Below are 18,745 nucleotides of genomic sequence, written 5' to 3'. Positions count from 1 at the left end.
CGATTTTGTCGCATGCCATTTGGCTTGGCATCGCCATCTGCTGTATTTCAACGTTTTATGCAAGAATTGTTTAGCAGTGTGACTGGTGTGAGTTATTTTCAGGATGATATCCTGGTATAGGGCTGTTGCTGCACGGAACATAATGACAGGGTTCATGAGGTCATGAGGGTGCTAAACCAGAAGGGACTTACAGTGAAATTGTCGAAGTGCTGAGTTGGTGTGCCCAGTGTATCATATTTAGGGCATACACTCAGTGCTGGTGGTGTCAGTCCTAAAACAGAATTGGTTCTACCCATGAAGGAGGCGCCTGCTCCCACAAACAAAGATAAGTTGAGATCATTCCTAGGATTAACGGAGTACTATGTGAAATGTATTCACAATTATGCAGACAAGACGGCATCTATGAGAGCTTTGCTCAAGAAGTGTGTTAGATCCGAATGGTCTAGTAAGTATCAGGAGGAGTTGGATTTGGTAAAGGATGAAGTGGACCATGCCCTGTGTCTGAGATCATTTGATCCCAAGTGTAAGACAGTTCTTACGGCGTATGCCAGTGAAGTGGGGCTTGGAGCTGTGTTGGAGCAGTGGTGTGATGGGGAGTATGGGCCTGTGGCGTTTGCTTCCAGAGCACTGAGGGATGCAGAGACTAGGTATTCAGTGATTGAGAGGGATGCTCTAGCAGTGACATGGGCCTCCAAATACTTTAGAACATTTTTATGGGGCATTCCTTATGTGGTCAGGACTGACAACAAACCATTGGTACATGTATTCTCCACCCGGGGCACTGCATCTGTTTCCCCAAGAATAACCAGATGGGTAGTGGAGTTACAAGAGTACAATTTTACCATGGAGTATTTGCCTGGGAGGAAGAATGTTGTGGCCGATTGCTTGTCTCACTTACCAGCTGCAGTGTCCAATAGTGTGCAAGTAGAAGTAGCTGGAGAAGCGAAGATGCACATTGCTAGAATTCTTCCTACTATTGACAAGGACGAGTGGGAGGTGGAAAGCGAGAAGGATGTTGAGTTATGTTGGATTAAGGAGGGTTTGCTCAAGGGCTGGGATGCTGTCAGGGCTAGGGCAGAAGGAAAGGGTTACACCCAGGTATTGGATGAGCTAGCTGTTGGGTCATGGGGCGTGTCGAGGGGCGAGAGATTTTTTCCACCTATGAGTGTAAGGAGTAAGTTAGTGGCATTGGTACACAAGGGTCGGTTAGGTCGCTCCCTAACCAAGAGGAGGTTGTGGGAGGTGTACTGGTGGCCATCTATGGATTGGGAGGTTGAAATGATGGTTAAGGACTGTGGTGCGTGTGCACTTAGTGATAAGAGCAAGGTGGTGCATTCCCAGCCAATTTATCAGGTGGAGGTTCCCAGAGAGGTTTGGTCAAAGGTGGCTCTGGACATTATGGGTCCGTTTGAGTCTTTACAACCCGAGTGCAGGTTTCTGCTGCTGTTGGTTGATTATACTTCCCAGTGGGTGGAAGTGGTGACTTTTGGCAGAGTGATGACAGTGTGTCATTGCTTTTAAAAAAATATATATTTGACAGGGAGGGTGTGCTGCCAGCTTAGTGACAGACAACGGTGTTCAATTTGTTTACAAACTAATGAGGGAATATTTGGAGCAGTTTGGTGTGGACCACCATTGCACCGCTCTGTACAACCTGAGTGCCAATGGGCTAGTGGAAAGGGTAAATGATGTAATTAAGAGAGCCATCCAACCTGCCCTTGCCAATGGCTTGGACTGGGAAGAGGTGGTTGCAGAATATTTGTCTGCTTTTCATAGGACTCTGTCTGTTGCCACATGTAAGAGACCTTTTGAGTTAATCAGAGGAAGGAAGGTGGGGTCGAGATTAAGGTCTATGGTATCGGGCAGAGGCAGCCCATGTCACATGGCTCTTAGTGGTGTGCAAAAGAGGGTGTTGGCGCGCCAGGAGGCTGTAAGGATGAGTCAAATCAGTAAAAGTAAGTTATGTGTGAATGTGGGTGATGTGGTTCGCGTTAGGAATCCCAGGTTTGTGCCAAAGGGTAGGAGTATATTCTTGCCCCCCATGAGAGTTGTGAAGTGTAGGGAAGGGCATGTACAATTGGAGGATGGTTCAAGGTGGAGTAAAAAACACATTTTGGTGTTGGATGGTGGCAATGTTGGTGTGGCAGTGGGTAAGCATCGGGATTATGGTTTGGATGGTGGAATTCTGGATTTTCATCCAGAGTTGCAGGAAGTTCATGGGAGTGTGTCTGCGGAGAAGGTGGTGCAGCCAAGAGATGTGGTTTCCACTGATCTGATTGCAGAAGGGTGCGATGGCAATGAGTCATTCAATGATGTAGCACATTCTAGCAATGGTTTGCTCAATGATGTAGTGCATTATGGTTCAGGTCGACCTGTTAGGAGGTGTGGTCCCCCTATCACGTTTAAAGATTATGTGCATTAACAGAGAATTATTCTGTTGTATTTTTAATTTTTCATCAACTTCACAGCTCCCGCCCTATGGGGGCTCACATGGGAATGGGGAAGGTCCGGGCCCGGGTTCCCTGAAGGAGGAATTACCGGGCCCTCCAAACTTGGAATGGCCCGGTAATTCCCCATTCAGGGAACCCGGACCGATTTTGGAGGCAGCCTCCAAAGTTTAAGGGCATGGCTGCCTCCAAAGTCGTAATGAGGCCCCAGGTGTGCTAATGTATAATGCATTGTTGTTTCCATTTCTATAAGTTTGTTTCTTTTTAATGTATGGTATATTGTTTTGGGGTGTTAAGGGGGAAATATTTGTCGTAGTCTGGCACACGTGGAATGTTGTTCTACTTGTGGATCAACATTCCAGGTGTGTCAGTTGATTTGTTGACGAGGCCCTGTTGGCTGCTTATCTTCGGGGTAAAGAATAAAACCGTTACAACATCACCGTGTTTTGGATTTTATCACACTCCCTTGTGCATCCTCTCCTCAAAAAGCCCTCTGCTGACACCTCCTGCCCAGCTAACTACCAGCCTTTCTTGATTACACCCTAGCTGGGCAAACTCCTGGAGAAGCTGGTCATCTCCCAACTGATCCAAAATACAGAATCTGTTGGCTGTCTCCACGACCGCCAGTCTGGCTTCAGAGCAGCAGAGGCATGACAACTGCTCTACTGAACATCTGTGAAGACATACTCTCAAATCATGATTCCAGCTCTCCAACCATTCTTATGCTTCTGGATCTTTCCTCTGTCTTTGACACAGTTAATCATGCCACCCTGACAAATCGGCTCTACGACACCCTCGGCATCAAAGGCCTGGCACTAGACTGGTTGACCTCATTCCTCTCTGAATGATCTTCCCAGGTTCAACTGTGCCCTTTTCTCTCCCCTGTCACACTCTCCACCTGCGGCGTCCCTCAAGGATCTATTCTCTCGCTGTGGCTTTTCAACATCTACCTTGCTCCTCTGGCCCACCTGATCCCCCCTTTCTCTCCTCACTTGCAGTGCTATGCAGATGACACACAGCTCTCTTTCAAGCTTCCCGGTACTGCCTTCTCTACCTCCTCTCTCATCCCTGACTTTCTGACTGTTATCCAGGCCAGTAAGACTGAGATCCTTCCCATTGGGACCCCAGCTCCTTCCCTCCCTCATACCCTCTGGCTACCCTCAATGGGTTCCCTCCCCTCAACTTCTTCTGAGGCAAAACAATCTTGGTGTCATCTTTGGCTCCTCTCTCTCCTTTTCTCCTCACATTGCAGACCTTGCCAAGAAGTCCCACTATCAGCTGCACCTCCTCAGAGGCATTTTCCCTCTCCTCACCTTCCCCCAGAAACTCAATGGGCCTCATTCTGAGTAAGGTGGTAACCCGCCGGTGCTACTGCCGGGTTGCTGCCATACCCGTAACACCGGATCTGGCACCTGACTTCCTGGTGACACCGGAACATTACAAGTCCCGGCTGCACGGGAAGTCAGGCGCTGGATTTCGTAAGTCCCCATTCCCATAGAGTCCCATAGGACTCTATCGGAGTCAGGAGACGGAAGCACCGGCACTGCTGCTAACGGTGCCGGTGCTTCCATGATGACTCTGCCTACCGGGGAGATGCCCATGGCAGGGACAGATCTGTCCGGCGCAGCACCCTGACAAGCAGAATCGTAGTATGGCGCCTGGAAACAAGCTTCCGGACCACCACTCTTGTATTGAGGCCCAATGTCTCCAGAGCTCTGGTCCTCCCTAGGCTTCCTCTACCTGCCTTAATCTTCCCTTCACCCTTCAACTAATCCAGAATAGGACTGTGAGACTTATCCTTAGCCTCAAGCCCGGAGACTGCATCTGTCAGCCCTAAAACCTCTCCACTAGCTCCCAGTTGCTGCTAGGATCAAGGTTAAGACCCTCTGCATCATCCACAAAGCTTTTTGGGGCCTGGGACCCAGCTACATCCAACTATCTCTCCCTAAATACTTCCCTGCTAGAGCCCTTCCGTCCTCTAGATCCAACTCTCTGCAGATCAGACGCTTCTCTAAGCAGAGAGTGGAGGGAAATCTCTCTCCCTCTGGAATGGTGCCCCTGCCCCTCTCAGGGTTGAACCGGATCTCCTTAAGTTCCAGAAGCTCCTCAATATCTGCCTCTTCTCCTTTTCCTTCCCTCTCCCCTACCCCTGCTAACTTCCCCATCTGCCACAGTGACTGACTGCCTGGTTCCCTCTGAGTTCTATAGGGCACCAGCCCCCTCCGTCCATTCCACCCCCTTCCTCGCACTTTGCATGTGGACCCTCACCCTCTACACCCCATGATATCCCTGGCACTAGCCCTCTTGGCCTCCCCTTAGCACTTGCCTAGCCCCTGTGGTCCTCTTCCCCCCTCTTCTCCACCACCTTTTCACTTGCACACTCTCCTCTTCCCTTCCCACCCTAGCACTTTGCATTTTGCTCTACCAGCACCCCTGCCCCCTCCTTCGCACTTCTTGTTACTGCACTTGCACAATCTGAATGTCACAAGGCCCACTAGGGCTGTTATTCTTATCTTTCTCCCTTGCCCCCCCCCCCTCCTGCTTTTCTGTCTTGTGGCACTTCAAAACACCATTTGTTGAATAGGCGCCTTACAAATATCCAATAAATAAATATAAAATATACATAAATTGATGGTGGGTCTCAACAGGACCTGAATCCAACCCTGATCCAGAAAAAAGTGCAGGCCATAATGGACGTAGGCAGTTTGGATTGTGTCCAAGATTTTGCTACACCTGCGCATGCAGCAAACTACATTTCCTACACTATTTCATGGTTATTTGTTTACAGTGTAGGGTTCATAGAACATTGCAATGGGTCTAGTGCCATTGTCGAAAGTGCAGTAACAAAGGAAAACAGTAGAGGGCATAAATCCCCAATTGCCAAATGTATCCCCACTGCAATAAAGAACACATTCTGGCCTTCTTTGTCGTAATGAGGTCATATAAATAACACCCCATTCCACGGGCAATTACTGGTGACAATGTGCCTTGGCCCTCGTCAATAAGTCTTGTATTGCTTGGGCCCATTACAAAGGCGCTGGGGAGGGGGAACCATATTACGGTCATCAGTGTATGTATGTGCAATTTATTTTATTTCCGTATGTATGTGTTGTGTTGTGCATAACATTATGTAATGGCATCTGACATTTCAGTTCTTCTTACACAGTAAATGAAACAACCACAGAATCAGGAGCCAGTACAGTGTCATAGGTCAACAAACGGAGTCCCAACAAAGGATGCTTCCACCAAAGGCAGTGTCCAGGAAACATCGGTGCCAGATTACCAGGAAGGCATAGTTACATGCGCTACACAGGAGGAGGAACAGTCTGCCCTGTATTTACTGGTCTATGAGGAGGTCATCGTGGACAATGTAACACAGAATGTACATGAGAACATAAATGTGCTGGCCCTGATGAGGGGGAGGTCAAGGGACTTAAACGATAAAAAAGTATGAGCTGATGGCGGCAGTCACAAAGCAAAATGTAGGCACAAACTTGTGTTCAGGAAGAGTGTACTCCGCATTAAGCTAGGTATATGACAATCGGTGTGAGTGCTCTATGCACTGCAATAGAGTCCTCAAAGGTGGGCGTTCACACATTACACACTTCACTCATTGAGTGCTGTGTGACAATGCCCCTTCTTAGCTCTTTGGATATCCAGTGATTTGAACAAATGGGTCCATTGTCAACCCAAGCCAGGGGATTATGGGCCCAGGGGTAGTTTGGAGAGGATCCTCTAGGCAACCCCACTTCGTCCCTGCTCAGGACAAAGGACAGTCACAACCTTTAGGGAAATGTCCTTTTATTGGGCCCCCACGCCAGCCACAGGGAAAGAGAAAAACTATGGAGCTACTGAACTTTCAACCTCCCCATAACCAGAAAAATAAACTGTGTATGTGCCTAAGGCAGAGACAATTCGTACCACTGTCTTTGTAAGAGGTCCCGATACTGTGATCAAAGGAGCGCATGCAACAAAGGAATTAAAATCCTTGACTAGTACACAAACCTCTGTTCAAAGATGAAAGCCACAAAGTTTCTCTATGGTACCCATTTGCAAGGTCTCTCACACACCAAAAGCACACTACAGTCCACCATGGCCCACGAGCTGCGAGCCACACAAGCTATGAACACTTACCTTGTATTTGTATCCCAGCTGTGCTGCCTAGAGGACTCACTAGAGAAACAAAGCTTGGTTGTATAATGCTGAAAATTTGCTCACCAGCTGGTAATTCTCCTGGGAGTACCGAAAAGGCTTTGGACTGCAAGGGGAGAGTCCCCGGACCACTGGGTCAGAGGCAATACTGACAGCACTGAATAACAAAACCTGAGAGTGATGAAACATGCACAGGTGTTCTCCTTGTGAGGAAGCAATCACAGCCATGAACTCATTCACCTTCCTAGGTACAGACACTCAGAGGCCTACAAAACCCCAGTGTCCCAGTCAGGTGGTGAGGGTGTTTGGATTAGGAGCTGTGGAATGACGTTTGGAGGGAGTTGGAGAGCTGAAGAGGCGATGAAGGTAAGTCATCAGGTGGACGGTTTGATTGAAAGTTGTGGAGGATGTGACGATAAGTCATCAGACAGAGGTTATATTGAGAGCTGAGGATTAGGTGGACGTATGTAATTGGGTGAAATTGAGAATTGAGGAGGATGGGGAGATAAGTCGCCAGGAGGAGTTTTCACCAGGAGTTAGTGGGGAGATAAAAGAAGGTCAGCAGGAGGATTTCCTGAGGGCCATCCAATACATAGCTAGTAAGAGCGGGAAGACACAAGAGGGCACTTTTGGCCCAAGGCATGGGGGTAGGGGTGAGACCCCGACCTGAATGGGTTACAGCCCATGGGGGGTGGTATAATGACAAGGCATGACACCGAGGAGGAGCAGAGCAGGGGGTGGTGACAAGGAGAGGAGCCAGGACTCTGAGCAAGGGAAGCTACAGGGGCCTTCATAATATTCCAAGCTGGAGTTTGAAACCCCTTTATACCAAAAACAGGAATCATCCAAGGAGAGGAGCTGGACAAGATAATCAAAGTAGGGTGCAGAAACCCATTAAACCTCACACTAAGATGAGAGCAGAAACTGTGCTACTACCTCCAACTTGTGTTGGAGACCCAGAGATTTTTGCTGAAAGGGAAGTGTTATCTTGAGACTGTAAGTGCCAGGGAAACTATGCACGTTTTGTAACATGTATCCATAAGATTGACTGTTGAACTGTTAACAAAGAAACGTATTTCAGTTTGTGTTTGACGTGCATACAAACTTTTTGTGATATTAAAACCTATTTTACCATAGTTTAACTTTCAGTCTCTTTGTAGGTCCCTCTCAGGTTTATGACAGATAGTGTTAGAGGTGGGATCCACAAAGGCTGTTCTGAAGCCAGGCCATCCAGTCCTTAAGGTACAAGTGATTCGAACAGTAAGGAAGGCCAAGTTCCTACAAGGGCCAACTCCATCTCATAGTGTTGATTATGTGGACTGCCAGTAAGGATACAAAGGCAGGTATCCACAGGCCCTATAGTTGAGATACTGGAGACAAATAACAGAATGATTTCCCCAAACTCTGGCTTGGTTTTAAAGTTTAGTATTGTTGATGGGTCTGGGGTTATTGATAGCCTAGGAGTGCAACTCTGAAACACAGCTGATTTGTGAAATGTACATTCACATGTAAGCAAAAGTAGTAAAAGGCTTGAGGAGACAGGAAGGGGTGTAGCAGGGGTTGGATCATCTTACCTACATTAAAGATTCACTAGGACTGGCAATCAGAGTCCCATTCAGTAACTAGAATCTGAGTAATCAGAGCCTCTGGGAGAGGAAGCTACATACCCTGGAAATCCCCTTTGAACCCAAGATCACTTCAGTCCAGGAGAAGGATCACTCACTTTGAGGAGCTTTTGATGCCCCCCAACATCTGCAGAGGAGAGTAGACGTGTGACTAGGCCCTATTTCTTAGAATGAAGAGGTCTGCTCCATTGAGTCACAAATAATGTGAAGAGGGATGGACACACAGTATAAGCTATTAGTAGCTCCTCCCTTCTAGAAAGCTCTCCTTTATCTAGGCAGTTCTATGTCATATCATCAACAGTGATTTTTACGACAGGTGTTTCTATGATATCATTTTGCTGAAAAAAGCCATTGAATTTTTTTTAACTATCAAACCCCTTCCCCCTCTTATTTTTTACTGTTCCCGACCCCCAACTCCTTATCTGCCCTAACTCACCAAAAAAATATTGATGAGCTTCTCCTGCAAAGTGTTTTCGCAAAAACACCCGCTGAAAAAAAGGACTGTCGATGAAACGATGTTGTACCATCTAGGCTACTCCCATTTTTCAGCAGGACATCAAGGGTTAATAAAATCTTAGGCGCACATACTTACTAGGTTATTTTTCCGGTGGTCAACCAGTAAATTCAAAAACACAGTCTGGAGTACTAATGTGCCAAAAGACCTCCAGAACTAACATAGGGAAAGATCCCCTGCAACTTCTACTGATCATCAACGTTACCTTCTCTAGGATTGCAATATATGCCATGAGTTCCCTGAGTCCATCAAACACCAGGAATTGCTATATCCTAGTCATAATAGTATATACTGCTGACTATCTCATGGTCTTCACTGGAACGTCCAACAGAAAGTATTTTGAAACAGCTCAAGCCATAATTAAAACTTTAGGGGTTCCAGAAGAAAATTCCTAATGACCAAGATGCTCACTTCAAGTCCCAACTCCTGGCTGAATTAAAGCAATATTGCAAATATGTGCCCTTTGGTCCCCTGTACAGAAAGATTACTGGAGTGATTCAATCACACCCTAAAGAACATTCTCAGAAAATTGTTCTCGGAGGATGTGAGGAACTGAGAGAAACTATTACACTAGTCCACCCTCACAGAACACACTACGCAGGCATCTATCAGTTGCTCTGCATTGTAATTGACCTATGGAAGGGAAGCTGTAAGGTACGAGGCAGGAGGCGGAATATGTTATAAAGATAAGCTTTAATCAGCAGGCCCATTGGCTCTCCCTCCATCCACTGTCACTGGCCGCATTCCATCTCCACAAGCTCAATCCTAGCATGAGCTCGTGCAGATGGAACGAGGACGCATATGACAAAATACAACATAACATTCATGACAATTACACTACATATCTCCATCCCCAAATATTTTAACAACTTCTAAACAGTTTTTTAAAATTAATTCCACAAAATCTTTCATCCATACAAGTTTGTTCTATAGTCTCTTAGAACTGAATCCACTGTTGGCTGCAACATTGTCATCAACAAGAAACTTTTCCTTAGAAATCTCATTTTTTTCATTTTTGTTTATTTCCTCATCCACAGCTTGAGCTTCCACGATTCCTTCCTTTGTTTTAGACTCCGCCAACTTACTCTGTGACCACACCTCAACACCTTCTAAAACAACAAGATTTCTTCACACTTCAATGATTTTCTCGGGGCCAATGTATTTGCTTTCTACACATTTTTGAGAGTATCACAGATTTCTAATAAATACTCTATCCCCTACATTCAACATCTTGTTTTTTACATTTTCCCTCCTGTCAAAAGATTTTTTATTGACAGATTGTGCTTCCTTAATGAGATTCATGATGGCAGTTCTATCAACAACCACAGTAGCTGCTAATCCCAACCATCCAGGACAAAGCTTAGTTCTAGGTTCTCTCTCTTTAAGCGACACAAAAAGAGGTACCTTAGTCACTGAATGCGGTGTGGTTAGGTAACTCCATAACATGTGATTTAAAAACTCCTTCGAATCTTGACCTGAGCATAAAGCCAACTGGATCCCTCCCTTAATAAGTCTATTAACCGTCTCAACCAATATGTTTGCTCTTGGGGGATATAGTGCCGTCCAGATGTGTTTGATTCCATAACCAACCAAAAATGACTTCATAAATTGAGATACAAATTGCACCCCATTGTCAGAAACCAGTTCAGACAGGCACCCTTTTCTGAGGAATACTTTCTCTAGAAAGGACACTAAATCTCTGGCTGTTACTTCTCTGTATGCTTCCCACTCTACCCACTTAGAATGTTAATCAACTAGCACAAAGATGTATTTATATCCGTCAACAGCTACCTTTTGCCATGGCTGAATCAGTACACTATTAGGTACCATTGGTACTTCATGGACAACCTTCGATTTCTCACTCTTGACAAGCATTGCAGTTTTTTACGAAATTCTCCACCATTCTGTCCATTTTAGGCCACCAGTAGCTCTGACGTACTCTTCTCTTAGTTGCCCCTTCCCCCTTCCCCTAAATGACCTTGGTGAGCTAACTCTATGAGACTCCTTCGCACACTCTCTGGGGGGACAACACAGTTGCCTCGTCTTTGTAACGCTCACCTGATTCTCGCAGAGGCGCCGGTCTTGACTGGGCGACTAACGTATCTTCAAAGGTGATGTGTAGCACCCGGTTGGCTCTTTGGGCTGGACCTCTGTGCACTGTATGCCTGACTTCAAGAGTAAGATGTCTGCAGATAGAAAATATGGGATTAATGAACTGGGGTTATTGGGGTGTCCCTATCTCTTTCCTTTGCCGAGCTCTCCATCTGCCTCGGGGCAGGGTGCTGTAACCAGTTTCTTCACTGGATAGGTAGCGCAGGCCTCTTGACTTCAGAGGACTGCTGTCCATCGTTTACTGCACGAACGGTAAGTTTCGAGTAATTCTATTGTCTTTAAAGTCTTTAGTAATGATGTCTCTTGTTTTGCAGGGTTCCGGCGATGGCGGATGATGGGCTGAAGTGAGTTGAAAATGGAGTCCGTGTGATGAATAGAAGCGCCTGGAAGCATGTAAGTAAGCGCTGGTTGCCTGCTTCACGATGCGCTCTAACTGTCTTTTATTTTGCAGGTACGAGCTCGGAGCGGATGCAGGGTGCCGGAATACCCACTGGGTTAGATGTGGAAAGGAGTAATGGCACGTGAGTATTAAAGTTCCCCAATGTCTTTAAACGCACCTTGTTTTGTCTTTCAGATGCAGGATGCAGCGCCGAAGGCCTCCGGAGCGTGCAAAGAGTTGGTAAGCTTTTGTCTTTCAGATGCCGGAATGCAGTGTGAAGACCTCCGGAGCGCACGAAGAGTAGGTAAGCCTTTGTCTTTCAGATGCCGGAATTCTAACCTGTTCTTTCTTGTCTTTATAGGTGTTGCTGAAGACTGGATTCAGGATGGTAAGCCTTTTTCCTTAGGCCCAGGATCCGATGCAGAAGACACGATGAGCGTTCTGCTGCAGAGGATGCAGAATAACGCAAAGCAAGATTCATCCACCGGGTGTGGTTTAAATAGCCTCCTGTAGTGCTTAGGTGTCTCCTTCCACACCCACGCCTAGGCAAGAAAAGAGTTCCTGCTTTCCAGAAGAGTTCCAGTGTTCAGAATCTAGGGAGTGGCTCCTGCCCCACCCAACAGGAAAAGTATTTCCAAACAGAAGAGGATCAGAGGCTCAACTTGCAGGCAAGTAAGCAGCATGGTCTGCTGCAGGTAAGTCCACCCAAGCATTATGAGCCCGGCGCTTCCAGCGCTGGGACTGGGCATATTTATGAGCCTGGTGCCACTGGCGCCAGGACTGGGTCCAAAAGGTCCCAATTGGGACTGGTTGGCCCTCGGAACCTGGGTTATGGATCTGCTTCCAAGGGAGTTGGGAAAACCCTGACCTTTTGGAAGCAGAGATCATGACAGTACCCCCCCTCAAGGCCCCTCCCAAACCGGGCTTCTCCGGGGGTTTTGGCTTGTCAGGAAATGTTCGGTGAAATCTTTTGATTAGGCGAGGAGCGTGGACATATTCAGCAAGTTCCAAGGATCTCTCTTGGGGGCCGTAGCCTTTCCAGTCAATTAGGTAAAATAGTTTAGATTTGGAGATGTTGGAGTCCAGAATTCTTTTGACCTCAAACTCGAGTTCTCCATCAACTAGGATGGGTTTTGGAGATTTAGTTAGTCGGGTTTGAGGTTGCACGGGTTTTAATAGAGAGACGTGGAAGACCGGATGTATCTTCATGTGCGGGGGCAAGTCCAACTTGACCGCTACTGGGTTTACTATGGTAGTGATGGAATAGGGACCAAGGTATCTTGGGTTGAATGTGCGTGGCCCTTTTAGAGGTAGATATTTGGTGGATAACCAGACTTGGTCCCCTACTTGATATTGAGGGGCTTCCTTCCGATGTTGATCTGCTCCTTTCTTGTATTGTTCTTTAGCCCTTTGAAGGTGAGAAACAGCTTCCTTAAAGGCTTGGGTGATTGTAGAATGCAGGTAGTCTACTGCTGGTGTTTCAAGATCTTGGAGGGGATCCAACTCCGAGGTTCGAGGGTGACTGCCGTACAAAAGAAAAAACGGTGTTTTCCCAGTTCCCGAATGGACAGAGTTATTGTAGGCATATTCGGCTATCCAAAGGATGTCTTTCCAAGTTTTTTCAGTTTGTTGCAGCATGCAGCGTAAATACTGTTCCAGAGTTTGATTGGTCCTCTCGGTTTGTCCGTCGGTCTGAGGGTGGTGACTGGTCGATAGTCTCACATCAATTTGAGCCGACCGACAGCAACTTCGCCAAAAATGAGAAATAAATTGACTACCTCGATCCGAAATTAGAACCGAAGGAAAACCGTGTAGCCGGACGATGTTTTCGAGAAATTCTCGGGCCAGAGTTGCTGCTGTTGGCAAGCCTTTGAGTGGAATGAAATGCGCCATCTTGGAGAATAAATCCACGATTACTAGAATCGTATTGTATCCGGAGCATGGAGGTAGACCGGTGATGAAGTCCATAGAAAGCGTATGCCAAGGGCGAGGTGGGATGTCAATAGGGCGTAAGAGGCCTGCTGGTCTTTCCTTTTGACTCTTGTTTTGGGCGCATACTCCACAGGACATTATAAAGTCTCTGATATCTTTTTTCCAAGACGGCCACCAGAAGTAGCGCTTGATCTTTTCTGAGGTCTTGGCCATACCGGGATGACCTTCCATTAAAGAATCGTGATAACAAGAGATTACTTTTTTCTGTAAATCTGTGCTGGGTAGGTATAATCGTTCTTGGAAATACAATAAGTTGTCCTTTACTGCAAAGTCCTTTCCCTGCAGATGCCAATTCTGTATGTCTGCTGGAGTTACAAGTTGCCTGGCTTTATCCTTAACTTCCTCTATGGATTCTGTGGCGATTACACCCAGAATTCTTTGTTCGGGAATGATTGGTACAGGTTTAGGGTTGATCAAGTGTTCTTCCACTCCCATCCGAGAAAGGGCATCAGCTTTACCGTTCTTTGTACCAGGTCGATAGGTAATTATGAAGTCAAACTCGGCAAAGAATAATGCCCAACGGAGTTGTCTAGAGGATTGGACTTTTGCGGTTTTCAAATATTGCAGGTTTTGGTGATCCGTAATCACAGTAACGGTGTGTCGGGCCCCCAGCAGATAATGCCGCCAAGCCTTAAAGGCAGACTTGATAGCCAGAAGTTCCTTGTCAGTAATCGTGTAATTGATTTCAGGAGGCGAGAATTTGCGGGACCAAAATGCCACGGGATGCAACTGATTGGTTACCGGGTCCTTTTGTGATAGAACTGCCCCCATGGCAAGGCTTGAAGCATCAGTTTCCACGATGTAGGGGAGTTCGGGGCGAGGATGTTTTAAGATTGGTGCAGAGATAAATCTAGTCTTCAAATCCTGGAAAGCTTGTTCCGCCTCGGTAGACCATTCAAAACGTTTGTTTTTCTTTAACAAGGCAGTGATGGGCTGGACTATTCGAGAGAATTCGGGGATAAACCTGCGGTAAAAGTTAGCGAAGCCTAACATGCTTTGCACACCTTTTACGGAGGATGGTGATGGCCATTTGAGAACTGCATCGACCTTCTTTGAATCCATACGTACTCCGCCAGGTGATAATATGAATCCCAAGAATTCAACTTCAGTCACGTTGAAAACACATTTTTCCAACTTAGCGAAAAGTTTGTGTTGACGCAATCTTTCGAGGACCATTTTCACGTGTTTCCGATGTTCAGATTCCGATGAAGAATAAACGAGGATGTCGTCAATGTAAACAACAACACACACATCTATGAGCTCTCTGAGGACATTGTTCATAAAATATTGAAAGGCGGCCGGGGCATTGCAAAGTCCGAAGGGCATGACCTGATATTCAAATAGCCCATACTTGGTGCGGAAGGCCGTCTTCCATTCATCGCCCTCTTTTACTCGTACCAAGTGGTAAGCTCCTCTAAGATCCAGCTTTGTATATATGCATGCTTTTCTGACTTGGTCCAGGAGTTCAGGGATCAAAGGTAACGGATATCTATTCTTAACGGTGATCTGGTTCAAGGAGCGATAATCGATACAAGTTCTAAGGTCTCCTTCCTTTTTTGGAACGAAGAACAAAGCTGAAGAAGCAGGGGACTTGGAAGGACGAATAAACCCATTCGCCAGGTATTGATCCAGGTATTGTCGAAGGTGAAGGTTCTCAGGCTCGGTGAGGGCATAAATTCTACTACAAGGAGGAGTAGATCCAGGTATCAGGTCTATCTGGCAGTCATAAGACCTATGAGGAGGTAGAGAGTTAGCCTGATCCTTCCGGAAAACATCTTGGTATTCTAGGTATTCGGGAGGTAACTGGGGAGTCTCTGAAGAAATTTCTGCCAGTGCAACACCAGGTGGAGGGTGACAAGTAGAGACACATTCTGGAAACTGGACCGTTCTTGCTCGCCAATCGATCAGAGGATTGTGTTTCTCTAACCAAGGTATTCCTAGAATAATCTGAAACTGAGGGGCCTTGATCACATCGAACACGATCTTCTCATGGTGTCCATCTTGACTTACTAGCGTCACCTCTTGAGTGGTATGCGTTACTGCGTTACTCCGTACCATCCACTGTAGTAATGACGTCCTTTACAGCCTTGGGACAAAGAGTTAGATTCATCCTCAAAACCATTTCATGATCCACATAATTGCCGATGGCACCGCTGTCGACGTAAGCTTCAATTGCATGTAATTGATCCGGATTATCAGGGCTAATGAGGACCATAGGTATCACGAAATGCAAGGTCACGGAACTGGTTTTCACGCTCGGCAAGAGGACCTCTATTCTTGTCGGGCGAGGTCGTTTCCCTGCTCAGAGTTTGTAACTTTGGTAACTGCAGCTCCTACTGCTTTCTTGGCAGGTTTCACCGGACAGTCTCGAAGAAAGTGCCCTGAGTTTCCGCAATATAGGCATAATTGCAACTGTTTTCTCCTTTCCCGCTCCTTTTGTGTTAGAGGACCTTTCAGACCCCCTATTTGCATGGGTTCCCCGGAGTCTACTCCTTTGGAAGGAGTTGGCGGTTTGGAAAATACTCGAGCATCAAACTTGGAACGGTCGGCCTTCCTGTTCTGCAGTCTATGATCTATTTGAACGACCAAGTCTATATAATCCGAACAGTCTTGTGGGGGATTCACTACTTGGGCTAAAACGTCTTTGAGCTCTCCACGTAGACCTCTATAAAACAGCATAATCCTTTTGTCCTCAGGCCATTGAGTTTCCACTATTAGTCTATTGAAAGATGCAATATAAGCCAAAAGGTCTTGATTACCCTGTCGCAACGAAAGAAGCTCATTGTCCAAGGCCTGCCCCTGTGAATGTCTTGCGAACAGTTTTTCCATACTAAGCTGAAAGGCTTGAAAATCATGGAGAACCGGATCATCTTGATTAACTAGAGGGATCGACCAGTCTGCCGCATTGCCACTAAGGTACGAAAGTACAAAAGCTACTTTAGCTTGATCAGTTGGAAAGGCTGCTGGCCGGCATAAGAAGTGCAACCGGCACTGATTGATAAATACTGCAAACCTCTTTGGGTCACCAGAAAATCGTTCGGGCGGAGCCAGAGGTACATTCCCAGGTAGGTTGATCTGCACTGGATTCATAGAGGATGTTGAAGGAAGATTTGCCCCTGATGCGGGTAACGGGGTTTGTCCGGCTTGTGACTGTAGCAATTGTCTAGCAAGACCGTCTGTTCTCTCCTTGGAAATAATTAGTTCCCTTCTTAGAGCATTCGTTTCCTGACGAGCTGCATGCACTTCTGCCCTTAGTTCCCCAAGTAACCGGGCTAGGTGGTCAGTATCCGAGGTTTCCATAGCGCCTGGGCGAGAGTTTTGCGGTAGGCTTTGCGTTCTGTAACGCTCACCTGATTCTCGCAGAGGCGCCGGTCTTGACTGGGCGACTAACGTATCTTCAAAGGTGATGTGTAGCACCCGGTTGGCTCTTTGGGCTGGACCTCTGTGCACTGTATGCCTAACTTCAAGAGTAAGATGTCTGCAGATAGAAAATATGGGATTAATGAACTGGGGTTATTGGGGTGTCCCTATCTCTTTCCTTTGCCGAGCTCTCCATCTGCCTCGGGGCAGGGTGCTGTAACCAGTTTCTTCACTGGATAGGTAGCGCAGGCCTCTTGACTTCAGAGGACTGCTGTCCGTCGTTTACTGCACGAACGGTAAGTTTCGAGTAATTCTATTGTCTTTAAAGTCTTTAGTAATGATGTCTCTTGTTTTGCAGGGTTCCGGCGATGGCGGATGACGGGCTGAAGTGAGTTGAAGATGGAGTCCGTGTGATGAATAGAAGCGCCTGGAAGCACGTAAGAAAGCGCTGGTTGCCTGCTTCACGATGCGCTCTAACTGGCTTTTATTTTGCAGGTACGAGCTCGGAGCGGATGCAGGGTGCCGGAATACCCACTGGGTTAGATGTGGAAAGGAGTAATGGCACGTGAGTATTAAAGTTCCCCAATGTCTTTAAACGCACCTTGTTTTGTCTTTCAGATGCAAGATGCAGCGCCGAAGGCCTCCGGAGCGTACGAAGAGTTGGTAAGCTTTTGTCTTTCAGATGCCGGAATGCAGTGTGAAGACCTCCGGAGCGCACGAAGAGTAGGTAAGCCTTTGTCTTTCAGATGCCGGAATGCTAACCTGTTCTTTCTTGTCTTTATAGCTGTTGCTGAAGACTGGATTCAGGATGGTAAGCCTTTTTCCTTAGGCCCAGGATCCGATGCCGAAGACACGATGAGCGTTCTGCTGCAGAGGATGCAGAATAACGCAAAGCAAGATTCATCCACCGGGTGTGGTTTAAATAGCCTCCTGTAGTGCTTAGGTGTCTCCTTCCACAGCCACGCCTAGGCAAGAAAAGAGTTCCTGCTTTCCAGAAGAGTTCCAGTGTTCTGAATCTAGGGAGTGGCTCCTGCCCCACCCAACAGGAAAAGTAGTTCCAAACAGAAGAGGATCAGAGGCTCAACTGGCAGGCAAGTAAGCAGCATGGTCTGCTGCAGGTAAGTCCACCCAAGCATTATGAGCCCGGCGCTTCCAGCGCTGGGACTGGGCATATTTATGAGCCTGGTGCCACTGGCGCCAGGGCTGGGTCCAAAAGGTCCCAATTGGGACTGGTTGGCCCTCGGAACCTGGGTTATGGATCTGCTTCCAAGGGAGTTGGGAAAACCCTGACCTTTTGGAAGCAGAGATCATGACAGTCTTATGCTACCTCCCACAATACTCGTCTCATTCCTTATTTCCTACCATGCTTCAAATTTCCTGTCAAGAACTTCTTTATCCGGCCACCTGTCTATGGTCCACTTTTTAATACATTCTAGATCCTGATCAGTTGCTTCGGCCCTGACCCACTCCTCCTTGTCCACACTCACCAGTTCACCTACCACATACTCCTCATCATACATGGTATCCATTGTCATACAATAATCTATTGGCATCCTAGACAAACAGTCCGCTACTACATTATTTTTTTCAGGTAAATAATCCACTATAAAATTGTACGCCTGAAGTTGAAGACACCATCTACTTATTCTCGGAGATCCTACTGCCCACCTGCCACTGTTGAATAATTTAACCAGAGGTTTCTGATCCGACCGCACACAAAATTTCCTTCCCAAAAAAATACTTGAAATGATTAATGGCCCAGAACATAGCCAGTGCCTCTTGTTCTATAACTAAGTAGTTTGCTTCTGCTTCTTTGAGAGTTCTGGAGGCAAATGCTATGACTCTCTCCCTCTTATTGGAATCATATTGTAACAAGGTAGCCCCCAAACCCAATATGCTAGCATCAGCTACGAACAAAGTGCGGTCATCATCACTAAACCTCCCAATAGAGGGTTCACACACAATTCAATTTTTTATTTCTCTAAATGCTACTTCACATTGTGTGGACCATCGGAATGTCGCCCCTTTCTTCAATAAGGCCCTCAAGGTGTAGATATGATTGCAACATCTTTCACAAATTTTTGATAATGTTCTGCTAGTCCTAGAAAGGACCTAACTTAGTCCTTATCTGATGGACATGGTGCATTCTCAATCGCGACAATCA

The sequence above is a fragment of the Ambystoma mexicanum genome, chromosome 5p, assembly GCF_040938575.1.
Source record: "Ambystoma mexicanum isolate Mex_15411 chromosome 5p, UKY_AmexF1_1, whole genome shotgun sequence".
In the NCBI taxonomy this organism is placed as follows: Eukaryota; Metazoa; Chordata; class Amphibia; order Caudata; family Ambystomatidae; genus Ambystoma; species Ambystoma mexicanum.
This window is presented reverse-complemented; position numbering follows the sequence as displayed.